Here is a 24718-nt window from a genome sequence, read left to right on the forward strand (position 1 = left end):
CCAACTCTCATTGTTTCTTAAGTTTTTTTTTTATTTTAGCCATATGACCAGTATAAAGTGATATATCTCATTGTGGTTTTGATTTGCCTTTCCCTGGTGATGAGTGATGTTGAGCATCTTTTTATGTGTCTCTTGGCCATATGGATGTCTTCTTTGGAGAAATGTCTGTTCATGTCTTATGCCCATTTTTAAGTTGGATTATTTATTTTTTGGGTGTTGAGTTGTAGAAGTTCTTTGTATATTTTGGATACTGGCCCTTTATCAGATATGTCATTTGCAAATATCTTCTCCCATTTCAACTACTGACTGTTTAGAGGTTTGGCTTGATGAGAATTGTATAAAACTTGGAAAATAAGTTAAAGAGGGACAAAGTAGGGCAGCCCGGGTGGCTCAGCGGTTTGGCGCCGCCTTCAGCCCAGGGTGTGAACCTGGAGACCCGGGATCGAGTCCTGCGTTGGGCTCCCTGAATGGAGCCTGCTTCTCCCTCTGCCTGTGCCTGTGTCTCTTTCTTTCTGTGTCTCTCATGAATAAATAAATAAAATCTTAAAAAAAAAAAAAAAGAGGGACAAAGTAGATGTAAGGGGCCCTTTTAGGGGAGCACAACAGGAACCTAAGTGGGAAGGTGAGGGTAGCAGTGGAAGTGAGAGACCATTAACAGAGTAACAGATAGGACTTGACTAATGACTATGGGCCGGAGACAGGAAACAATGAACACTGTCCACAGGGCAGATTTTTCGGTGGTGATGGTAGGTGACTGGTAGATGGGGACTGACTTTGCATTTAGTAAAGTTATAGGGTTATAAGGACTTGTGAGACCATTTGCTTCAACGTGGATGGAACTGGAGGGTATTATGCTGAGTGAAGTAAGTCAGTCGGAGAAGGACAAACATTATATGTTCTCATTCATTTGGGGAATATAAATAATAGTGAAAGGGAATATAAGGGAAGGGAGAAGAAATGTGTGGGAAATATCAGAAAGGGAGACAGAACGTAAAGACTGCTAACTCTGGGAAACGAACTAGGGGTGGTAGAAGGGGAGGAGGGCGGGGGGTGGGGGTGACTGGGTGACGGGCACTGGGGGTTATTCTGTATGTTAGTAAATTGAAAACCAATAAAAAATAAATTTAAAAAAAAAAAAAAAGGACTTGTGAGATATGAAGCAGAAGTGTTTGGAAAGGTTTGGTGTTCAAAGAGGGCTAGGCTCCGAAGAAGGCAGCTGTGAGGGTCTAGGCATACATGGTGCAGTATATTTCTGAATGAGTGAGATGGTCAGGGCAAGAGTGTAGCAAAAATCCAGGGAACCCTTGCATTTAATGAGCAGGGAGAAATGGAGCCTGCAAAGATCCTGAGGAGGAACGGAGATGGGAGGAGGAGGAAAACCTGGAGGGTGTAGCTAAGCTAAGGAAATGGTGTTTCTAGAGGAAGCGTTAAGTGGAATTACTGTTTTAATTAGGGTAATTATAATCGTTATCTTATAGGACTCTTGTGAGGATTAAATAAGATAACATATACAAAAAATATTTTAGTAATTCATAGAGGTTTACAATGTTGGGTATTCTCTTTAGCAGAGAATGGGAGTGTATGGAGTAAGGGTTGGGGGAGGGGAGAAGCCAGAATGTTCCCTCTGAAGTAACTTCCCAGTGCCTGATGCATCTAAAGCAAACTTGCAGTCAATTATTGACATTTGGGGCCAGCTAGCCTTTGATAGAGTGCAGTATAATTTTGGAAACGAGGAAAAGCTACCTTGCTCTAAAAAAAAATCTCTACCTGCTTAATATTCCTCAAAAATCCCTTCCAGGGAAGATCTATCTACAAAGCCATTTCATTCTATAATAAAAGGTTTAAAATGCAAATACCTGGGGCAGTTACCACAGCAATGTGAAGGAGACAGTTAAGTATAATTATGTTATCAGATTCCCCCCACCCCTTTTTTTAACTTCAGAAAGGCACCAGAACCAGGAAGAAGCAGGGAGGGGAGAGAGCGTTTGGTCACTGAAGGAGAAAGAAGAGGTGGGAGACACCCAAGGCAAATTTCACTGACTTCTCGGTTTCACAATTTGCTTCAGGCAGGATTTGTTTATCTTCACATCTGTCCAGAAAAAATTATGACTTTTTTGTGCACATGTACATTACATCTATCTGGGTAGCTGGTGCAGACCCGTACCTTAGCAGGAGGAATGATCCTCTGCTGTGCGTTCCACAGGAGTGTCTTTTTCTCTGGCAGGTGTTGCTGACCTAATATCTAGAATGTAAATACAGATTCCCAATGCCACCCAATTTAGGGTGTTGATGGTGTGGAGTGGACTCAGAAGTTACCATGCTGCACCGGTGCAGGAATCACTAAAGTTGGCCCTTTAGGAATGGTGTACCTGGGAGCAGCCTGGGTGGCTCAGCGGTTTGGTGCTGCCTTCAGCCCAGGGTGTGATCCTGGAGACCCAGGATCGAGTCCCATGTCAGGCTCCTTGCATGGAGCCTGCTTCTCCCTCTGCCTGTGTCTCTGCCTCTCTCTCTGTCTCTCTCTGTCTCTCATGAATAAATAAATAAATCTTAAAAAAAAATTAAAAAAAAAAAAAAAAAAGGAATGGTGTACCTGGGAACTGATCCTGGGAAACTGACCTCCTCTTTACCTTTCCAGTAAGCACTCAGGAATGTGCCCCCATTGTTAGGTTTACTTGTGCCTGGTGGTCAGGCATGTCCTAAACTAGAGTCTCCAGAACAGAGCAGAAGCCTAGGAGAATAATGAGCCCCACTCACCTCCCCAGGAAATGGGGAAAAGGAACTTCTGACTATATGAATGGGTTCCTCAGACACCTGGTGGTATCACAGCATGGGCTGCAGGGCTGTTCTTGGGCACTGAGGCCAAAGAAGCCTCTCTAAAGACTGAAACATTGCCAGGTCTCCATTTGTGTAATCTGTATAATTGGCAGTGTCCTCTGTCAGGGTCTATGAGGCTATTTCTGTCCATCACTGTCATCTGCACAATCAGGCTATTACTCTAGGCAACTATTCCTTTTCTGGGGACCATCTATGTCTTGCAGTTCATTAAATCCAGGAGGCTGTTTGTTACCATGGGATTCTGAATAATTAACTGAAGATGGCCCTTTAACTCAATTGTATTTGCACCTAGTAAGTAAGTACTTGTTAAACACTCCAGTTGGAGGCCAGAGGAGAATAGTCCTTGCCCTCAAGGGGGCTTGTCTCAGTCCAGTTAGGAGATGTCGGGCCCAACTGGCCATCCCTCCCTCCATGCCACACTTTTCTCCCCACACATCTATCTACTCTAGTGCTCCCCCGACCTCCTCCCCCACCCCCCAGCTCCTAGACTCCAGGCAGATCTGCTGAAGCAGCAACATGGAGTCTGAGGCTAACCCTGGCTGCTGGTCTGCTTCCTGCCTGAGCCCAGCCCTGATAAGCAGATGCTGGCACCATCTCCTCTATGCCTCAGTACTGCTGTGGACTCTGTCTTGTATCTGTCACACAGGCCTCTGATTTCTCCTCATCAGGAGCAATGTCATCATCTCCCCAAACCACTCTGGCATGAACCATCCCAACACACATTACATCATGTGGTGCTAATGTCGACCTGGCCCACTACTATTTGTCACGCTCTTGCTCTGCCTGCAGACTAAAGTGACATCTGTGTAGCTGGGTCTAGACTCTTAGCATCTGACTTGCCCTCCTGTTCTCAATTCCAGTGAACAGACCTAATTCTAGAATTTACTCCTTTAATAATCATCCCTACCCCATTTCAGTTAATCATAGACGTGCAGCTGTTTCTTGAGCTATGTTAGGGAAAAGCAAGCTTAAAAAAAGAAAACAAATGCAAGACAATGCACACAAATGTACAATGGTGTGGTACAGGGAATACACAAAACTGAATGATTCCAAATGTGAATACAGCACGTACTCTGTTGGACCAGACCTACATATTCCAGTAGAGAAGTTCATCATTCAGTCCTGAGGGCATACTGTTTCTCAAGATGCAAGTAAAGTGAGAGAAAAGAAAGAAAGAACAGCATAATGCCAAGGTATTCAGCCAGAAACCAAACCAACCAACCAACAAACAAAAAAACACAAAGTGGCTGGCAAGCTGTGCACTAAATTCCAAATAGGTAAAAGATAATTCCACATACTGATCAGAAGAATTTTGGCCACATGTATATTTCAAACCAAAGTCAAAATTGGAATTCACTAGCCTTTCTCCAAGTTTCCTGACTTGGTTGACTATCATCCAGCCATCCAGACTAGAAATCTGGTGTTAGGGCAAAAATGAAGACTGACTCCGAAGATTGAATATGGAGCGGGAGGCACTATTGCCAAGTAGGGCACTAATCCAGCAGAGCCTAGGCTCTAGGGAATGAGGTTCTAACATGTCACAGAGCTTCCTGTATTGTGAAGGCAGAGTTTCTGACAGTTGCCGACAAGGGCCGGCAAGAGGTGTATTCTGTTGTGTTCATGGAGTGCCTTGTGTGGGAGAATGATGCTTGGCTGCTTCTGTTGTGCATCTCAGATGCTGAGGAGTGATTCCAACACCCCCCTTGCCCACCCCAGCAGACCTGGACTTCTGTCAACCTCCTAGGTGTGGGTCAAAATGTGTTCCTATTGCCTTCCTCTTCCACAGACCTCTACAACCAACTGATAACCAAGTCATTTAATCTCCTACCTTTTCATTTCTTATTTGTCTCTTCCTTTCCATCCTACTTGTGCTGACTTAGTCTAATATCTTCAGATTTTAGCCCATGTCATCATTTCATTTAAGTCCAAGCCTCACCCCCAACTTCACCTCTAGTGTCCCTGGCACCTCATGGTTTATACATTCTCCCATCGAATGCTTGATTTCTGGCTCCCAGTGTTTATTTGTCTATCTTCCTCTCTTGGACTGTGAGAGTAGGGATGTTCCCACATCTTATTTTTACTTATATGTTCAGAAATTATTATAATCCTGATGTCCAGTAGGCACTTAATAAATGAAAGTGAATGAATGAAGATCTATTGGTATTTCTTCACAAATTACATCATCTTCACATCATATATGTGAATAAAAGGAGTATGTGTTTTAAACTGAGTCAGTGATCTCATGTTTATGACTCAGCTCATCAATCACCCTGGATGGTGATGGTGGGAAGACTTTGCTAAAGGGTGAATAAAGATGATTTTTTTCCTCTTTAGCCCTATTTCAGCCTGCCCTCTTTATCAAATACTTTGAGCATTCGATTCTTATAATTTATGAGTTCCTATATATTAATCCTCTGGGAAAATTCACAGAACGTACTTGCAAAAGGAAAATAATTTGCTGGTATTTTTCCCCTTTTTGGCACAGGAATAAATGGAATGTTCTGACAACTTCAGTATCTCTTGCTTTGCCGACTGCCTTGCCCAATATTTGTCTTCAGCAATTTCACTGCAGTTATTTTTTTCTCACAAAGAAATACGTTTCTTCACATTTTAGAGGCACAAATTGTTGCTCCCACTTTTCAAAGGAGATGTGGTATTTCCACATTTAGAAAGATAGTCCCAGCTGCCAAGCTCTGTCAGACCCTGCCTTGGCTTAATGAGAAATGTTTCTGTTTTTCTTAGGCACAGAAAAAAAAGTAAAGCCCCCAAATTATTTAAGTATCTTACAGTTTAGATTCGAGGCCAGGAGGGGCAGTTACATGAATCTGGAGGAATGAGCTTGGGTTGAGGACCTAGGCTCAACTGCCAAATGCCGTGCCTGGCTTTGCACAGGTGGGTTAAGCCTCTAGCCTGTTTCCTTGCTGGTATAATGGAGAGGTTGACCTATAGGTTGACCTATGGTTTTTGGAGTCTGTTCTAGGTCTGAAGTTCTATGACTTGTTGTATTACTTTCCTCTGTTGCTATATAAGTTTTGGTTGTGTATACCTTCTCCAAGCGATGGAGACTATGTTTTATTGTAGTGAGGTGGCCAGGGACAACAAAAATGTATTGTTTGATAATTTTTGACTCCCTATTGAGGACATGGGGAATGACAAATGGGTCATATTGGGACAGGAAATGAAGAAGGCGGGGACAGGACTTTCTCTCCCTCTGGGAAATGGATCTGATTGCTCATGGAAGAGGTCTAGTTTGGGGTCTATCTTGTGGCTACTTTGGAAGCCAAAGTCACCCAAGTTCTATGTCCTGGTCACTCAAGTTCTATAGCATTCCTTAGGAGGGGAGGATTTTTGGTATGTGAATATTTCCCTAAAGATCTAGAACTCTGGTCTCTGAAACACCTGAAGTTGACAAGGCATTGAGAGAGAGGAGTTTTCTCATCCTCCTTGAACTTCCAGGAACCACTGCCAAATTGGCAGTGAACTTCAGATTCAATAGTGATTCCTCAAGGCACAGGACTAGTACTGGACTACTGGTTTTGGTGGCAAAGTAGCCACAATAACCTCAACTGTTTCTGCCATGGACCTTGGCCACTGTAGCCCTTCTTTTGGCTAAAGAATTTGAGGAACTCTGTTTTCATCAGTTCCACAGTAAGAGCAAGGCTGCAGCAATGGTGGTGGAGAAAGGTTTCTTCTGGCAGACAAATGGATTTTCTTTGAAGTTATCTGAGTAAGCACCCATGGGTTTCTGGAATGTGTCACAGACAGGAAACCCCAGGAGAGGAGAATAGATTTCCTGCCCTTGGAATGGGAGTGCAGAATTTTGATTTAATTATGAAAAAGATCTCATTTTGAGCTGCAAATGGGTGAAACAGTACATTTAAATTGTACTGTATTTAGTTTCTCCCACAGTTGAGGATTATTCAGTAAGTACTTATTGAGTGACTGAATAGATGTAGCTGCTGTCAAACAGAAACTGAAGATAAAGGAATTCTGCTGGCCATTAGCTGTTGGTCTTGATCTATCCTGTAAGGTGTAGCTGGTGCTGAACAATGGGCAGTTTCCAAAGAGCAGGTGAGAATTGGCCCATTTCTTCACTTGGAGGTTTTTACTCCATTCCTTCATTCCTAAACAGATGCCAACCCATCTTAAACCTCTTTTTACTTTTCTTTCCATTTTCTCCCTTCTCTATACACCACTCTTTCCTTTCTCTCTACATCCTTGGTCTTCCATGTTAAAAAACTGGTCAAGAGAAAAGAGTGTTAGGCTTGAAGGAAACCAATCAATTTCTAGACGGAGCCTGAAAGTATCCCTTGGTGCATCTCTGAATACATACACCTTGAGCCCAGAGATGGTGAACAGGCAACAAATTCTAAGACCCTTGAAATCTCAGTCTAGTAAAGCCTTCAGGGTGCTGAATCATTTCAAGTTCTTAGGGCTTCCTGAGCACCATACAAAGAGAGTTCCAAGGGCAGACTCTTTCCTCAGGGTTATCTATTCCTGTACAATGAACTACTGCAAAATTTAGTGGTTTGAAATAACAACCATTTTATTATATTTCACTATTTTGTCTGTTGGAAATTTGGCAGTTCTTAATTGAGTGATTCTTCTGCTCCACCTGGAGTTGACTGGATTTGCTCAAGGTATTCAGCTGCAGCTGGTCTGATCTGAAGGGTTCAAGATGCCGTTTCTCACATTCATGGTACCTTAGTGGATATGGCACTGACCGGAAGCTTGGCTTGCCTATCCCCTCTTCACATAATCTTAGGGACTTTCTACATGGTTTCTCCAGCATAGCAGCCAGACTTTTTATGCAGCTACCCAGGGCCCCCAAAAAGCAAGGAGGAAGTGGCCTCTTCTCTTAAAGGCTAGTCCCAGAACTAGCACAGCCTCTCTTTCAGTGTACCCTAATGGTTAGTATTATGATCAATCTGGCTGGGCCACGGGATGCCCAGATATTTGGTTAAACATTATTGCTGGATGTGTCCTATAAAAGTGTTTCTGGATAAGGGCATTTGAACTGGTAGATTGAATAAAGCAGATAGCTCTTCCTTTTTTTTTTTTTTAAAGATTTATTTATTTATTCATTCAGAGAGAGAGAAGAGAGAGGCAGAGACACAGGCAGAGGGAGAAGCAGGCTCCATGCAGGGAGCCCGATGTGGGACTCGATCCCGGGTCTCCAGGATCACACCCCAGGCTGCAGGCAGCGCTAAACCACTGCACCACCGGGACTGCCCAGATTGCTCTTCCTAATGTGGCTGGGTACCAATCAATCCAGTGAGGGTCTGAATCAAACAAAACGGCAGAAGAAGAAAGAATTTACACTCTGCCTAACTACTTGAGCTAAGATACTAGTCTTTTCCTGCTTTCAGACTGAGACTTACAATACCAGTGCTCCTGATCTTCAGGTCTTTGGATTCAGAAACGAACATAACACCACTGGCTTTCCTGGCTTCCAACTTGCAGATGATAAATATTGAGACTTCTTAGCTTCCATGATCATGTGAGCCAATTCCTTATAATAAATCTTTTTCTATATGGGTTATATACTGTCTTGCTTCTGTTTCTTTGAAACCCTGAATAATACAACTGTTCTAGTTTAGAATCAAGGGGAGGGGAAGTAGTGCCCACCTCTTAATGGGAGGAGTGTCAAAGAATTAGCAGTCATCTTTAATACACTCCAGGGTTTTATAGGTTGCATGATAGCACACACGCAACTGGGATTGCCCTCTGCTGGGATCAGCAGAATTAGGACCTATGACTCTATGTGCCAAGGGATACCTGGCATGAAAGCATCTGGGTCCACTGAATCAAAACTGTGACCAGACAGAATGGAGCAGAGGCTCGTGTGCTATTGGATGTGACACTATTATCTGCAGAAGGTTCTGGCCCTAATAGCCACAGTGTAATCCCTAGAATTAGGCTATTGGATGATTTTCATTTTGATCTGTGAACTGTGTTTCCACATGTTGGCAGTGATAGAGAGGAACATTAGATTCTTAGCCTATATCACTCTTTGGTGTGACCCCAACTCCTTCATTTCATTCCATAATGCTAAACTCAATCCCACTTTCATTTTTTTGTTTTTAAAGATTTTATTTATTCATGAGAGCACAGAGAGAGAGAGAGAGAGAGGAGAGAAAGGCAGAGAGAGACATAGGCAGAGGGAGAAGCAGGCTCCATGCAGGGAGCCCGATGTGGGACTCACTCCTGGAACTCCAGGATCACACCCTGGGCTGGAGGCAGGCACTCAACTGCTGAGCCACTCAGGCATCCCACAACCCCACTTTTGGACAAAACTAACAGATGCGGGTCTCCTGGGCCACCAGAGTGTTTTCATTCCAACCACATCCCTCTTTGAGTAATCTTGATATACTCAAAAACATAAAGGTGCAGAGTGATTTGTCCTCTTTCAGAAATATTTTTTAATTTTATTTTTTTAAAGATTTTAAATTTATTTATTCGAGAGAGAGAGAGAGAGAGAGAGAGATGCAAAGGGAGAAGCAGGCTCCCTGCAGGGAGCCCGATGTGGGAATCCATCCCGGGACTCCAGGATCATGCCCTGAGCTGAAGGCAAACGCTCAACCACTGAGCCACCCAGGCATCCCCAGAAAAAAAAAATTTTTTTAAATAAAATAACTCTTTGGTAAATTCATTTGAACACAAAGCCCTACCAGGGTATTAAAGGATGATTCAACATGCAAAGAACTGTGAAGAATCACCTGCATATTATTCCCTCCTCATAGTACCCGATGGGGTTAGTCTGGGTCCTTGGAAAAGCTGATGTGAAAGAAACCGGAGAGGTTGCTGGTAAGTCTGGAAGAGTTAGGCTTTGATGTAATCTAACCCTCTAATCAGTGAAGGTGAGTGAAGGGAGGATGCATGGAAATGTCCTAGACAGCTATGTAGTCTCAAGAAGGTTCAGCATAGCTGCTGGGGAATCCTTGAGCCAAAATTGGTCATCAGCTAAGTAAGTCCATATTTTCTTGAGGAATGGGCCTCTCTCAGAATTCCTGTCCTGGGCAGCCCAGGTGGCTCAGTGGTTTAGCGCCGCCTTCAGCCCAGGGCATGATCCTGGGGACCCAGCATAGAGTCCCACATCAGGCATGGAGCCTGCTTCTCCCTTGGCCGGTGTCTCTGCCTCTCTCTCTCTCTCTCTCTCTCTCTCTCTGTCTCTCATGAATAAATAAATAAAATATTAAAAAAAAAAAAAGAATTCCTGTCCTGCTCCATTATTGGCTGGGAGTGGCCTGTGGTAATTTGGTCCTGGTCCCTTGAACTCCCCAGAGCTGGAGCTCTTTAAGGCACGTTCTCATGGCTGCCACACTAACAATGTTCTGAGCATACATAAGATGCTTAATAAATGTATGTGGAAACATGGTGTCTAAAGTAATTTTCTAATACTCTGTGTACTTCTTATTTCTGTGCTTTTGCTCAATTTTTCTTGTTTTGCTTGCTCTTCTCTTCCGTATACATATTCAGGAGGCAGCTCAGATCTCATCTCCAAGATGTCTTCTCCAATCCCAACTGCCAGAATTAATCTTGTGAATTCTTCTAGGCACCCACAGTACTATCTCTATACTTTTATTATTACATCAAATAGAGACTAATGCACACTGGAATTATTCATTTGCATATGAGGTCCTGGGGACCAAGGGTAGTGTCTTACTCACTTTTCATGTCTCCCTACAACATCCAGAGCAATCTAATGCAGGGCTTTGCACGTAGTAGGCACTTAATAATTAGTTGTTAAATTGAATGAAATTCTTGCAATAGGATGTACCTGAATATATCTTTAGGAAGAAGTGGCATAAAGCATAGTTCTGCCCAGAGTCTCTTAAAAGAACTTGAAATAGTGTATCCCAAACTGACCACCTTATCAGCTCCCTGAACCCACTTCATGGCTGCTATGTCAGTGCCCACTGCCCTTGCTCCTGCCCCCAAGCCAGTTAAGCTCAGCATCCTCCTGGGCTTCTGCCCTGGGTCACATGCTGTCTTATGGTGCTACTTTGGAAGCCTCACCCCCGCCCAGCCCCAACCAGTCTTCTCTCCATTCCTGAAGCCTCCATCCTCTCTCACTTGGACTACCTTCCTTGTGGCCTGTTCTGATGTATGTCCTCCTCCTGTCTGAGCCCCTCCATTGTCCTCAAGTCAGGGCTAGGATTAACATGTAGTGAGTAAGGTGCCAAAGGCACAGGATTTGAGGAGATACTACTCTCAGGACCATGGAAGTGCCAAGAGTGAAGGCCTCCTTAAATTTTGCTCCCTATATGCCTCACTCATTTCACTCTGGTCCTGGGCCTGCCCCAGAGTCCAACTGGGATAATGACTTTCCTTTACCAAAGGTTGTTCTGGCAATCTTCATTGCAGTGTATCCCAACCATGGCTGTGTATTGCCTGCAGACCTTGGTGAAAAGAGACTCTTTGATCCCAGCCCAGATTGAATCAGACTGGTAGTGGATAGGGTTCAGGAATCTGCATAGCCAGGTTTGGGAACTGCTGGCTTATAGCACCAAGTCTAGACTTTGGAATAACATTCATGCTTCCTCCCAATTTGGCCCCTGCCTGTTTCTGGCTTTATTTTCAGTCGGTTTCCTCTTGGCAGACACTCAATAGGCCAATCATACCAAAGCACTCAATGGACCCAGATATGCCCTGCATCTTGGTGTCTTTGTGTCTTTACTCGGGTTGCTCCCACAGGCCAGAATGCTCCTCTTACCCTTGCCCATTCTCCCAGGCAAAATCCTACTTGTTCTTCAGGATCCACTTCAAATGCCATCTCAGCTCTGAAACTGCTTGGGATCCTTCTTCCTGACCTTTACCAGGGCATCACCATCTCTGCTTTCATGTATTTTACTTTTAACACTCGGGCAGCCTCGGTGACTCAGCGGCTTAGTGCTGCCTTCAGGCCAGGGCGTGATCCTAGAGAACCTGGGATCGAGTCCCACACCAGGCTCCCTGCATTGAGCCTGCTTCTCCCTCTGCCTATGTCTCTGCCTGTCTCTCTCTGTGTCTCTCATGAGTAAATAAATAAAATCTTTTAAAAAAATTTAACTTTTCATAGCAATTAACATATTCCCTTGGACATAAGTCTTTAAAAATATTTGTTGAATAAATAAATGAACAAAGGACTAAATATGGGCCAGAGTTTACCATCACCATTGAGTCATTTCTAGGGAACTTGTGTATGTTTTGATATCACACAGTAGAGCTCAAATGTCAGTGTACATAAATAAGAATTATCTAGAATGTTATTAAATATGCAAACTCCTGGCCACACTCCCAGCAATGCTGATTCAGTAGGTCTGGGTGGGGCCTAGGAATTTACATTTGTAAGAAATATCGGGTAATTCTGTGACAGGTGGCCTGCAGACCACATTGAGAAACACTGCAGGAGACACTTGCTGTTCAGCAAGTGGTGTTCACTCTCTGGAGGGATTCTCAGACATGCTATACTGAAGTTCAACCCATAATGTTAAAGATCTTGTGGAGTTTTGTCAGGAGGATGTGGTAAAAGCAGCAGGTCTGATGTGGCATCTGATGGGTTTCAGACTCTGGGCAGGCCATTCTTAGGATAGTCATTGAATTCTGCAATAATGTGGACACCTGGGAGGCTCAAGTTGGTTGGGCATCTGCCTTTGCCTTGGGGCATGATCCCAGGGTCCTGGGATGGAATCCCATATCAGGTTCCTTGCTCAGCAAGGGGTGTGATTCTCTTTCTGCCCTTCCTCCCTGCTTATAATCTCTCTTCTCTCTCAAATAAATAAATAAAATCTTAAAAAAAAAAAAAAAGAATTATGTAATAATAAGAAAAAAGGGTAAGCCCTGCAAGCTTTACTTTGGTTGTTGGGACTCTGGTTCCTGGCTGTGGCTGTTCTCTGCTCGGACACTTGGCTCTGTTTGGAAGCTTCCATTTCCTGATACTGGATCTGGGTGACTCTCCAGCTTGCTTCTATTCCCTAGGCACAGCTTCAGTGGTGGTTTCCACAGAGCTACTGCTTTCATCACCATTTACTTCCTCTAGCCTCACCTCCAAAGGGGAAACTTGGTGGGTCTGGTGGGTCTGAAGGAAGCCAAGAAGATGTGCCTACAGCTCTACGTCCCAATCTGAACTCTTTCACTAACCACTCACCAAACTTACCAGCCAGTTAACCCAAATCAGTAGGCACTTTACTGAGCACGTGCAATATGCAAAACATTATCTGCAGATCCTATAGGACCTTCTTCAGGTGTGAAGACCCTTGCAGTACTCAACTACTGCTCCACATTTGAACATAAAGCCAACAGAATAAAGTTAATTTCAACTTAACCTTCCCTTGAGGTTCAGGGATAGAAATGTTTTCTTAAAACAAAGTCTACAATGTTGTCGGGAAAGGGGAGTCCATCTGTCCTCTGAAAGGTCTCTTGAGAGAGTCTCTGATTCATTTCTTATCTTCCCTTCTGTCCCCAGTGTTCTTCTAGGTTCTGTGTAGAGATGGAAGAAGCAGCTGGCTGGGCCAGAGGGGTACTTCTGGGTAAATGGAGTCCACAAGCAGAGCCTTCTGTGTTCTGGGAAAACCCTGGACAAGAAAGCAGCACCCGGAAACTGAAAGGGAATGGGACTCGAGGGGTCTGGAGGACAGAAGGCCTGCACACCCCTGCAGTCCACCAACAGCTGCATAGGCCACATAACTGAGCATACCAAGTTACCATCTCTCCTCAAATCCAAGAGGAAAGAAGGGAAGTCAGTACAAACACGAATAAGCCTTCAAGTAAGGACAAGAGGTCAGTCGACTTCTGAAAGACATGTAGGTCAGGCCAGATCTCCTTAGTTTGGCACACGGTAGCCACCCATCAGCAATCCCCAAGCCTCACTTGTCCCTGGACCTGTTTCCCTTCCCACAGTAGCAGGTCTAATCCGCATTTTGATCCTGTGCCTATACTTCCTACTGAAATGTCCTTGGCCTTTCTGAAACTTTTGTCATTTCTCATCCCTTTTGTAGTTTCCATCCCTCTCCTCCAGGAAGTCCTCCTTGTTCCACCAACTAGCAGCAGGTGGACACCTGGCTGAGCACACATACATGCACCCCACACTAAGTTATTCTCCCTTATAAATGATACTAAAATTCTAATAAAAATATTAACAAATAGAATCTAGCAGCACATTAAACAAATACACTGTAACAAAGTGGGGTTCATTTCAGGGTGATTCAATTTTAGAAAATCTATTAATGTAATTCACCCTATTAATAGTCAAAGGAGAAAAGCCATGATTCCCTTTGAAGATACAGAAAAGGAATGTAATAAAATTGGACATTCACTTATAGTAAAATAATAACAATAATTGGAGCTAACATTTATTTTGCTCTTATTATGTCGTGAGTACCATTTGACATGCTCTGCATGCAGTTTCTCATTTAGAGAAATGAGAAGGTACCAATGAAGGTATTATTTATCACGCTCATTTTACAGATAAGGAAACTAAAGCTCAGCAAGGTTAAGGATCTTGCCTCAGGGCACAGAGCTAGGAAGTGGGTTGTATATAGCTAGCAGGCGGCATACTCTTAATCACTATATCAAAATAGGAACATAGGAATACTTCTGTAATATAATAGACATATGTCTATTGTATGATCCTAAATCATAATTCAGCATCCTGACTAATGGGAAAGCAAAGGAAATATTTCCACTGTAATAAAAAAATAAGACAAACATGTCCACTATCATAGCATATCATAGGACACTTTTCTGGAAGACCTGGCTAATGTAATTATGAAAGAGAATCAATAAAAGGTATAAATTCTGTAGGGAAGGAGGCAAAACTCTACTTAGTGCAGATGTTATGGCAATGCACCAGAGACTCAAGAGAAACATCTGAAAAACCACTGGAAACAATATGAGAGTTCAGGGAATTAGCCAGTCATATATTAATATTTTTTTAAAAATCAGTAACTTTCCTGCATGCAAACAGCAACCAGGTAGAAAATTCAATGGAAGAAAAGATCTTACAAAAGCAATGGGAAATGAAATACTTATGAATAAATTAACAAGGGGTGCCTGGATGGTGCAGTCAACTCTTGGTTTTGGCTCAGGTCATGATCTCAGGGTCACGGGATCCAGGCCTATATTGGGCTCTGTGCTCAGTGTTGCATCTGCTTGAGATTCTCTCTCTCCCTCTGCCTCCCCCCAACCCCACTTGCTCTCTCTCTCTCAAATAAATAAATGTTTAAGAAAAGAAATAGAAAAACATGCAAAAAATAATAGAGGCAAATCTCAGGAAAAATGCAAGTATTCCATAAAGGAGTAAAAATTTGCTCATTTCACTAATAATTAAAGAAACAGTAAATAAAATGAGTTATACATTTTCACATAGATTAGAAAATAATTTTTAAAATAATGTCTGGTGCGTAAGAAGGTGAGAAACACACTCTCATCAATTACTGGTGAGAATCTAAATTGGCATAATACTTTTGGAAGAAAATCTGGCAGCATGTACTAAAATTTTGAAAGTCCTGAGGATGTTATGTGTTATTGGCATGTACTAAAATTTTGAAAGCCCTGAGGATGACATGTTATCATGTCCCCTGGGACACCTGGGTGGCTCAGCAGTTGAGTTCTGCCTTTGGCTCAGGGCGTGATCCTGGGATCTGGGATCGAGTCCCACATTGGGCTCCTTTTGGGGAGCCTGCTTCTCCCTCTGCCTATGTCTCTGCCTGTCTCTCTCTCTCTCTCTCTCTTATAAATAAAATCTTTAAAAAAATAAAAAATAAATAAATTGTGTCTCCTCTCCACACACCAAAAAGAGAGATGTATTAAAGCCCTAACCCCCAGTACCTCAGAATGTGACCTTATTCTGAAAGAAACTGGTTGCAGATGCCATCAGTTAAGATGATGTCATAGTGGAGTGGGGTTGTGCCCTAATCCAGTGTGACTGGTGTCCTTATGAGAAGATAGCCATATGGAGACAGAGACACAGTGAGAATGTCACGTGGCACTGAAGGCAGAGATCTGAGTCATACAGCTGCAAGGCAAGGAACACCAAAGATGGTCAGCAAGCCACCAGAAGCTAGAAAGGCAAGGAAGGGGCCCCTGATAGGTTTCAGAGAGTCCGGCTCTGCTGACATCTTGATTTTGGATTTTGAACCTTCACAACTTTAAGACAGTACATTTCCATTGTTTTAAGTCACTCAATTTGTAGTACTTTGTTACAGCAGCCCTAGGAAACTAATATTGAGGACAAATTACACAAGAATTTATTTTCCCCAAATACTCACTCAGTTATATGTATTCAAAGATGTCCATTTCATTGTTGCCTGCAATGATGAAACATTGAGTACTATCCAGACATCCATCAGCAGAGAACTGTTTGAGGAAATTATATTTCTTTAATGAAATACTAAGTTGTGATTCAAAGCAATAAAGTGACTAAAAATGTATGAATTCATGGGGATGCCTGGGTAGCTCAGTTGTTTAAATATCTGACTTTGGTTCAGGTCATGATCCCAGGGCCCTAGGATCGAGCCCTGTGTGGGGCTCCCCACTCAGCAGGGAATCTGCTTGTCCCTCTTCCTCTGCTCCTCCCTCCACTCTGTCTCTCTCAAATAAATAAATAAAACCTTTAAAAAAAAAAGTATGAATTCAGGAGATAGTCAAGACAAATTGGTAAATTGAAAGGTCAAGTTGTAAAGCACAAGTAATGTATGATACTAAACTTATCTTTTTAAAAAGTCATAATAACATGCTAGTATGTGGATAGAAAAAAATTGATGTATCTTACACAAGTTGTTATTTGATGGTGGAGGTGAAGATAACATGAATGGCTTTGCTTTTCACATTGTATATATCTATGAGATTTGAATATTTTAAACCTGGCACCTGTTGCTTTATCTTCAGAAAAATAATTGTTATTATAAATGTGAGGGAGATTCATATCTCAACTTAGCCTCCTTATGAGTTTTCAAATCAACTTTCTGGAGCAGCTACAATATTCTCTCACCTTTCCAGAATTCAGCTTTCTGACAATTCTCCCTATACAGAAGGTACCATACAGAAAAGTGAATGAGGAAATGTGGCAGAAAGTCCTATTTGCTATCCCTTATGTCCTCTATCAAAGCCTATTTGCCTTTACTTTACACTCAAAACAGACCCCTTAGTTATTCTAATTTCTAGAATGTAGCAATTTCAAAGGGGGGGCAAAAGGATTGCTCATGGTAAGTACTCTGACCAGAGAGAGGGAGGTTTCATAAAAGCTACAAAAAGCCATGGCAAGGACTTACATATGTACAAATCTGGATCATGTAATATGGGAATAAACCATCATATATGGCTCAGCAACCTCTGACGTCATCTTTCTATTGTATTTCTCTTATAAGTCAATGTATAATTGTTGTGACTCAGTCAAGAAAATGTTAATTATGTCCATTGTTTAAAAACCAGGGAAAAGTGACACATTTGATGTAGACTGCCATTTGAAATGGTTAACATAAAAACTTCAAGGGTTAAGAAAGCAAATGCTCAGTTATCTGGGAAATTTCCACCACCCAGAAAGAGTCATTATCCAAGTGTTCTGGATAGTCAAGATTTTCCTCTCTGTTCTTTGCTTCCTAGAGCATTTAATCAAGGCCACCCACAGCCTAGAGGTTTCAGAAGTCCCCAGTTGAGCCATTTGTTCAATAACAGAGTAAACAGGGAGAAGATGAACCAGGAGGACAAGGTGCTAGGTGAGGCTTCACTTGCAGGCCCTCCCCTGAGATAGATGGGCAGTGAGTGGCTGCAGGGGAGGCTCCACACTGGGAACTCTCTACCCTCCTCTTGGACTTCTGTCCCCTAGTTAAGCCCAGAAATGGTTGGTTAGGTTCTAAAATAAATAACGCTTGTTAAGCCTAATTAGCATGTAATGCAAAAACAACTATGCAAATCATTAAAAAAACATCAACTTTGTTAGAAGTATTTCTTAACTTCAGGAGTGGCTCTTCTTTCTAGCATGCTCAGCTTTCAGAATTCATTGTTTTCTAGTCATTTAGACTACTTTAACCATCCCTCCATGGGAGGAGAGAGAGAACACTGTCTATCAGAACAGTTCCTTATCAGAAGAGATCTGCACAAAGGTAGGGCTGTGGCAGCATGGTTGTAATTGCTATAATTAGGCCAAAATGCATGTACCACATTCCCCCCTTACCTCCTTGTTCTAGAACTAGAGCTAAGATTTAAGTTAGGCTGAAATTCAGTGTGCAATTTACTTTTTGCTTCTCTCTCCTCTCTTTTTAAAAAGCTGGTAACCAGCATTAAAGACAATGTGGTCGGTATCCTTATAACTAAAATATAGCTTCATTTCTGCTCATGGAAATATGTAGTCAATTAGCTGTAATGTGGTCCAGGCTCCCTTTGATATTCTAAAATAAAAACATTCCAAGTTATTTACTTGAGAAGAGTTATTTCCAAGCACGCCCAGTAGCTGCTGTTTTTAATAATGCTGCTTTTAATGGGTGTGGGGCCTTCTGCATAGAGGGGAGAGTGTGGCTTAAAGTTCTGAACTATTATCACTGGATTTTTGGAGTAATAATTATGAAAGTTTCCATTTAGATAGAACTATTACTGAACCGTATCCATTCACACATATTTAACAATTTTTGTACTCCTTTCTCTTTTCAGATCAGGGAAGAGAAGCTAGCTGATGGGGAGATCCCATACAAGGATGACTTACTCTGGAAATTCTCCCCAAAAGAGCAATAAAGGAGCTGCCCTCTACATAGCATTGTCTGAGAAGTAGTTCCCAAATGCTTGTTATTGAATATGGCAGTGCAAGATGCTCAAGAATCTCCTGAAGAACATTATGAAAACTAAGCAAAACAAAACCCCTGGTTCTACCTCAGTTTGGAAGTAGGGATGGGATGTGATAGAAGTACAGGGGATAACCACAGAGTTGGAAAACAAGGCTTCTCAATTGTGAGGAGACCTTCTTTAAAATTTCTGTGCTGTGTGAGTTCAAGCAAATCAATCAACTTCTCTGAGCCTCAGAGTGGCCATTTATAAAGTGATGATGATATCAGTAAGTCCTACCTCAAAGGGTTGTCCTCAGAATCAAATGAGATGAGGTATGCAAAAGCACTTATTAATCTGTCAAATGCTTTGCAATTTTGGCTAAACGTAGATATTGAAATCCCAGTAGAATTTGTACAAAGACTTGAGAGACAAAAAAAGAAGTGACACAAACAAATGGCAAGATATTCTATGCTCACAAATTGGAAGGATTAATATTATTAAAATATCTGTACTACCCAAAGCTATCTACAGATTTAATGGAATCCTTATCACAATACCAACATTTTTCACAGAACTAGAACAATACTAAAATTTGTATGGAGCCACAAAAGACCCCAAATAATGATTTTGAGAAAGAAAAACAAAGCTGAAGCTTTCACAGATACAAATTTTAAGATCTGTAATATAGATTTTTAAGATACACTACAAAGCTGTAGTAATCAAAACAGTATGGTACTGACACACAATGGACAGATAGATCAATAGAACAGAACAGAGAGCCCAGAAAAAACCCATGCTTTTATGGTCAATTAATCTATGACCAAGGAGGCAAGAAAATGCAATGGAGAAAAGATGGTCTCTTCAATAAATGGTACTGGAAAAACTGGACAGCTATAGATAAGAGAATAAAACTGGACCACTTTCTTATACCATACACAAAAACTAAAATGGTTTAATGACCTAGATGTGAGACCTGAAAACACAAAATTCTAGAAGAGAACACAAGCAGTAATCTCTGACATCAGCCAAAGAATATTTTTCTAAATATGTCTTGTCAGAAAAGGGAAAAAAAGCAAAAACAAAAACAAAAAACTATTGAGACTACACCAAAATAAAAAGCTTTTGCACAGTGAAGAAAACCATCAATAAAAGAAAAGACAACCTATTAAATAGATTTTTTCAAATGACATATCCAATAAAAGGTTAATATTTAAAATACATAAAGAACTTATATAACTCAACAGCAAAAAAACAAATAATCTTATTAAAAATGGGCAGAGGATCTGAATAGATATTTTTCCAAAGAAGACATCCAGATGGCAAACAGACACATGAAAAGATGTTCAACATCACTAATCATTACGGAAAGACAAATCAAAACCACTATAAGATATTATCTTACCCCTGTCACAATGGCTAGGATAATAAAGACAAATAATAAATGTTGACAATGATGTGGAGAAAAAAAAACCTCATGCACTATTGGTGGGGATATAAATTGGTATAGCTACTGCAGAAAAGTGTGGAGGTTCCTCAAAAAAAAATTAAAATAGAACTACCATATGATCTATTAATTCCACTACTGAGTATTTATCCAAAGAAAATGAAGACACTAATTCAAAACACCCCTATGTTTATTGCAACATTATTTACAATAATCAAGAGATACAATCAGTCTAAGTGTCCATCAACAAATGACTGGACAAAGAAGATGTGGTATACACAATGGAATATTAGTCCTTAAAAAAAAGAAATCTTGTTATTTGTAACAATATAGATGTACCTAGAGGGTATTATGCTAAGTGAAATAAAGCAGAGAAAGATAAATACCATATGATTTCATTTATATGTGGGATCTAAGAAGCAAAACAAATGAACAAACAAAAAGCAGAAACTCATAAATATACAGAACAAATTGATGGTTGCCATGGTGAAAGGGAACAAAATGGGTGAAGGGAAGTGGGAGCTACAGGCTTCCAGTTATGGAATGAGTAAGTCACAGGGATAAAAGGCACAGCATAGAGAATACAGTCAGTGGTACTGTGATGGGGTTCAACTACACTTGTGGTGAGCACAGCATGAAGTATAGACTTAATTAATCACTATGTTGTACACTTGAAACTGATGTAACACTGTGTGTCAACTATACTTCAATTAAAAAAAAAAGAATCAACATATGGTTTGGAAGGAGTTTTCAATTTACCTGGAGAGATAAGGAAAGAGGGAAATGGTATAAATGGTAAAAACTATATCTAACATCCTATTGAAGCACTAAAAAGCATTGTTAGTGTATACTGTGGGTTCTGTGCTAGAATAAATCATATGGGTGACTGAGAAGTATTATACCTAACATGGATATTTTTCTAAAAGAGCTTCCAGTTTGGTGGAGAGAATAATACAGAGATAATATAATCAGAGTAAATTCTAAATATTATGGTCCCACCTATAAAGGGTTACTTAGAAGCTGTGAGGAATAGCAATAGGCACTGTTGTAGTCCAGGAAGAGATGCAACTGTAGTGGGCTTGGAGTTAGAACAGCAAAGGGGAAAGAGAGAAGATCATTAGGGGACTAGCAAAGACCAAGCATAGACGCAGAAATACACATGCGGTAAGGAGCACCAATAACAAGACCAGCCTGGCTGGAATGGTGGAGCCTATTACAGAGGGCCTTAAAAGCTCAGCTGAGAAGTTTGTACTTGATATATTTCTACATATTCTGTATACATGAGAGGGGCCTATTTACACACCAACCCTTGAAACTCTGGAACTGTACTGTCCAATATGAAAACAGCTAGCTGGTCTGATATGCTTTAAATATAAAATATATACTAGATTTCAGAGATTTATTATTTTAAAAAATCACTAAATTTTTATATTGATCATTTGTTGCTATGATAGTATTTTAAATATTATTAAAATTATTTCACTTGTTTCTTTTCTTTTTAATGTGGTTGCTAGAAAATGTTACGTTACACATGGGAGTTGCATTGCATTTCTATTAGACAGCCCTGTTCTAGAATGTCAGGATGGGCTTTGAAGAATTTTATTTGTAAGAAGATCCAAGGGACACAGGAACCCTGGGAGAAAAAAAAGAGGCTTTGAAGGAGATGGTTTGGGAGATGCCCAGAAAGCCAGAATTAAAGTATTATATCCCTCCACCCACATTCTACACACCAAGGAGAACCATGGATGACACTGAATTAGGAGTCAAGGCAGTGGGATTTAGCCTTGGAGTAGTGCATATAGGTTGGTATTGAGGGCTATTTTTGTGCACAACACTGAGGGATATCCTTCAAAGAAAAGACTCATTAAGAAATTGAGAAATCCAGTAATGTGCAAGAGTTGTAGCAGGAGGGCCTATGTTTAAGGACTAGAGCCTTAAAAGTCCTGAGCCTGAATGAGAGACAGAGACCTCCTGTATGTCAAGAAAATATCACTGGCTACATGGGTCACATGGTCTACTACCACTGGGCAGGCCCCAGGGAGTGACACATGTCTTGTCAGAAGAAAGAGGTATTGAGGTGGCTCCAGCTACCAGGAAGCAGGGTGGAAAGCAGTAGCTCTGACCCAAAAAAAGATAGCAATATTCTCCAAGGAGAAGAAGCAAGCCCCTAGAAAACAGAGAGGCTTACAACAGTTTGTTTGGGCCTAGAGTCAAAAATTATTCTATTGTTTTATATATATATATATAAAACACACATATCCTGATATGCTATCTTTAATAGAACTGTACTCCAAAGAGGGTGAGTTGTGTTAATGGAGAGGCAGTGATTTTTCTGAGCATGTCCACAGGTATAAATTTTGGGTAGAATCTAGCTGTAACTCCTTTTCCCCAACCACCTCACCCTCATCCAGGTTGGCTGTCAGCATTATAAGAGAGTGAGAAGAATTAGAGGGAGTGGTAAGCAGAGGAGAGGAGAAAGGCTCTTCATTTTGTGATATGATCCTCTTCTTGAAACCCCACCAAATCTTACAAAAATTTGATCAACCTCACCAATATTTGGCATGAGTGAATTTCTTGGAAAAACCAGCGGAGACTGAGTTTTGCCTCTGGGGTAATCTAAGGAGAAACATACAGCATGTTCAAAGGCCCAGCCAGACCTCAAAATTTAAGTCATTCTGTTCCATTTCATATTAGTGAGACAGAGAACAGAGAAGAAAGAAAGAAAGAAAGAAAGAAAGAAAGAAAGAAAGAAAGAAAGAAAGAAAGAAAGAAGAGAGGGAGGCTATAAAAAAGAGACAGGAGGGAAAGAGAAAGAAGAAAAAAGAAAAAGAGAGTAAATTAAAAATTTGGAGTTTAGAGTCACAGTCCCTGGCTCTGTGGACTGTGCTGTTTTAAGGCACTGCTGTCTTCCTGGGAAAATACACTCAACTTTTCCAAAGCTCTTTTATCACATCCTTTTTAAAAAATTGCTTTTGGTTTTAGTATAGCCTTCATCGGCTCAAAGACCACATGCTGAAAGCCTGAAAAGTGAAAGATGTCGGGTCCCCAGACAGAAGGATCTGAGTGGCTTCAGATTCAAGAACTAGGGTTAGAGGAGGAGGCTGGGAGGGTCAGAAGAGGGAGCCAGGGAGAATGGGAGGGGTGGGATCATGACACTTGCCTTCCTGTTCTCCTACTCATCTGTTAGTATTGGAATGAGTAGGCTTCTGGAATTCAGCTGAGCATTGAGATTTTTTTCCTGTTGCTTTTTGGGCTCCATGTGTTAACTGAGGGTTCCCACACACAGCTCTTCAGACCTTAAGCCAGCTCTGCAGCTGGCAGTGTGCGTTTCTGCCTGGCACTGGGGAAGGAGAAGTGGGCAGGAAGAAGGACCTCAGGAAAGGGGAGGGCTCTGCACAGGGGACCTGGAGTGTCCTAAATGAAGCTCTGTCTGAGTCGACCAGTAAAACTGTGTTTACTCCAGCAAGAATCACCTTGGCAACCAACAGAGCCAAAGGAGTCCTAGTTTTTAGGAGTGTGTTATGATGGGGCAGCTTAAAGATATAAGTATAAATATGAGTTTTGTATGTGCATGTGTACATACAGAGATAGTACTGTGTGTACATTTTTGTGTCTGTGGGTCTGGCTCTACCAGTTTTCATCCTAAAGAAGTGATCAGTCTGACATAATGAGATTTTCTCACATTATTTCTTGATTGCCATGCTGCCTATCTTTTGATGATATATTGGATAACACTGAAGATATGATGAATTCTGTTTCAGAATATGGTACTATAATCAATGTGGCAGAGGGAGAGAGGAGGGACAATTATATTTCCCCAGAGCATCAGAATTTCCTCAGGTCATCATGGGCTTAGGACCTGGGCCTCAGATCATCACATCAAACAGATACAGTTCTCTCAACAATAATCAGGTTCCATGGTTTCCAATCATCACACCTATTGGTTATTTTTCAATAATAGTTGCCAGTAGTATAATCTAGGCTCTTCTTCTCAGAAGGAAAGCAAGAAATAACATTCATTCCAGGAAATTCTTTGATAAGCACAGAAGGTCAGGATAAAAGAAATGAGTTACCCCAAGAAATACTGTTATTTGCTGTAACAACCATCTATTAGAGGACACCAACCAAATGACCAGGAATATTCACCCTGGGGCATGTTCTCTTTGTCACAACTAAAACACAAAGGCAAATGCTCCCTTTGGGACTTTCTCCCACTACTTAGATTACAATCTCTTTCTTCAAATGGTCCAAGGAAGAGGGCTAGATCTTTTTTTTTTTTAAGATTCCATTTTCTTTATTCATGACAGACACAGAGAGAGAGAAAGAGGCATAGGCAGAGGGAGAAGCAGCCTCCATGCAGGGAGCCCAATGTGGGACTGGATCCCGGGACTCCGGGATCACGCCCTGAACCAAAGGCAGATGCACAATCACTGAGCCACCCAGGCGTCCCAAGAGCGCTAGATATAAAGTGGTATTGGTGGATATGTAACCAGGAGATATTTATAGTATAAAAATCAACTAGACGTGATGAATGATTAGATGCAAGACTGAGAAAAAGAGGAATGTAGAGTGACATACCTATTTCTGGCAGGTGAGAAGAGTAGTTAATTATGTCACTAACTGAGATGGAAATTATATAAAGACTCAAAGAGGAAGAGGATGCATTAACACACAAGAGATTCCACCGATTTCTTGCAAGTT

At 41.4% G+C, this 24718-nt stretch overlaps 2 long non-coding RNA genes across 3 annotated transcripts in view; one reads left to right on the forward strand and one right to left on the reverse strand.

Moving 5' to 3' along the window:
- Positions 1–24718, reverse strand: part of LOC144324111 (uncharacterized) — a 262943-nt gene that overhangs the window by 84003 nt on the left and 154222 nt on the right. The window lies entirely within an intron of this gene.
- On the forward strand, positions 15733–20027 carry LOC144323071 (uncharacterized). Its single transcript, XR_013388615.1, has 2 exons — positions 15733–15885; positions 18463–20027. It is a non-coding gene; the product is annotated as an uncharacterized LOC144323071 (long non-coding RNA).

Source organism: Canis aureus, chromosome 11, assembly GCF_053574225.1.
Source record: "Canis aureus isolate CA01 chromosome 11, VMU_Caureus_v.1.0, whole genome shotgun sequence".
Taxonomy (NCBI): domain Eukaryota; kingdom Metazoa; phylum Chordata; class Mammalia; order Carnivora; family Canidae; genus Canis; species Canis aureus.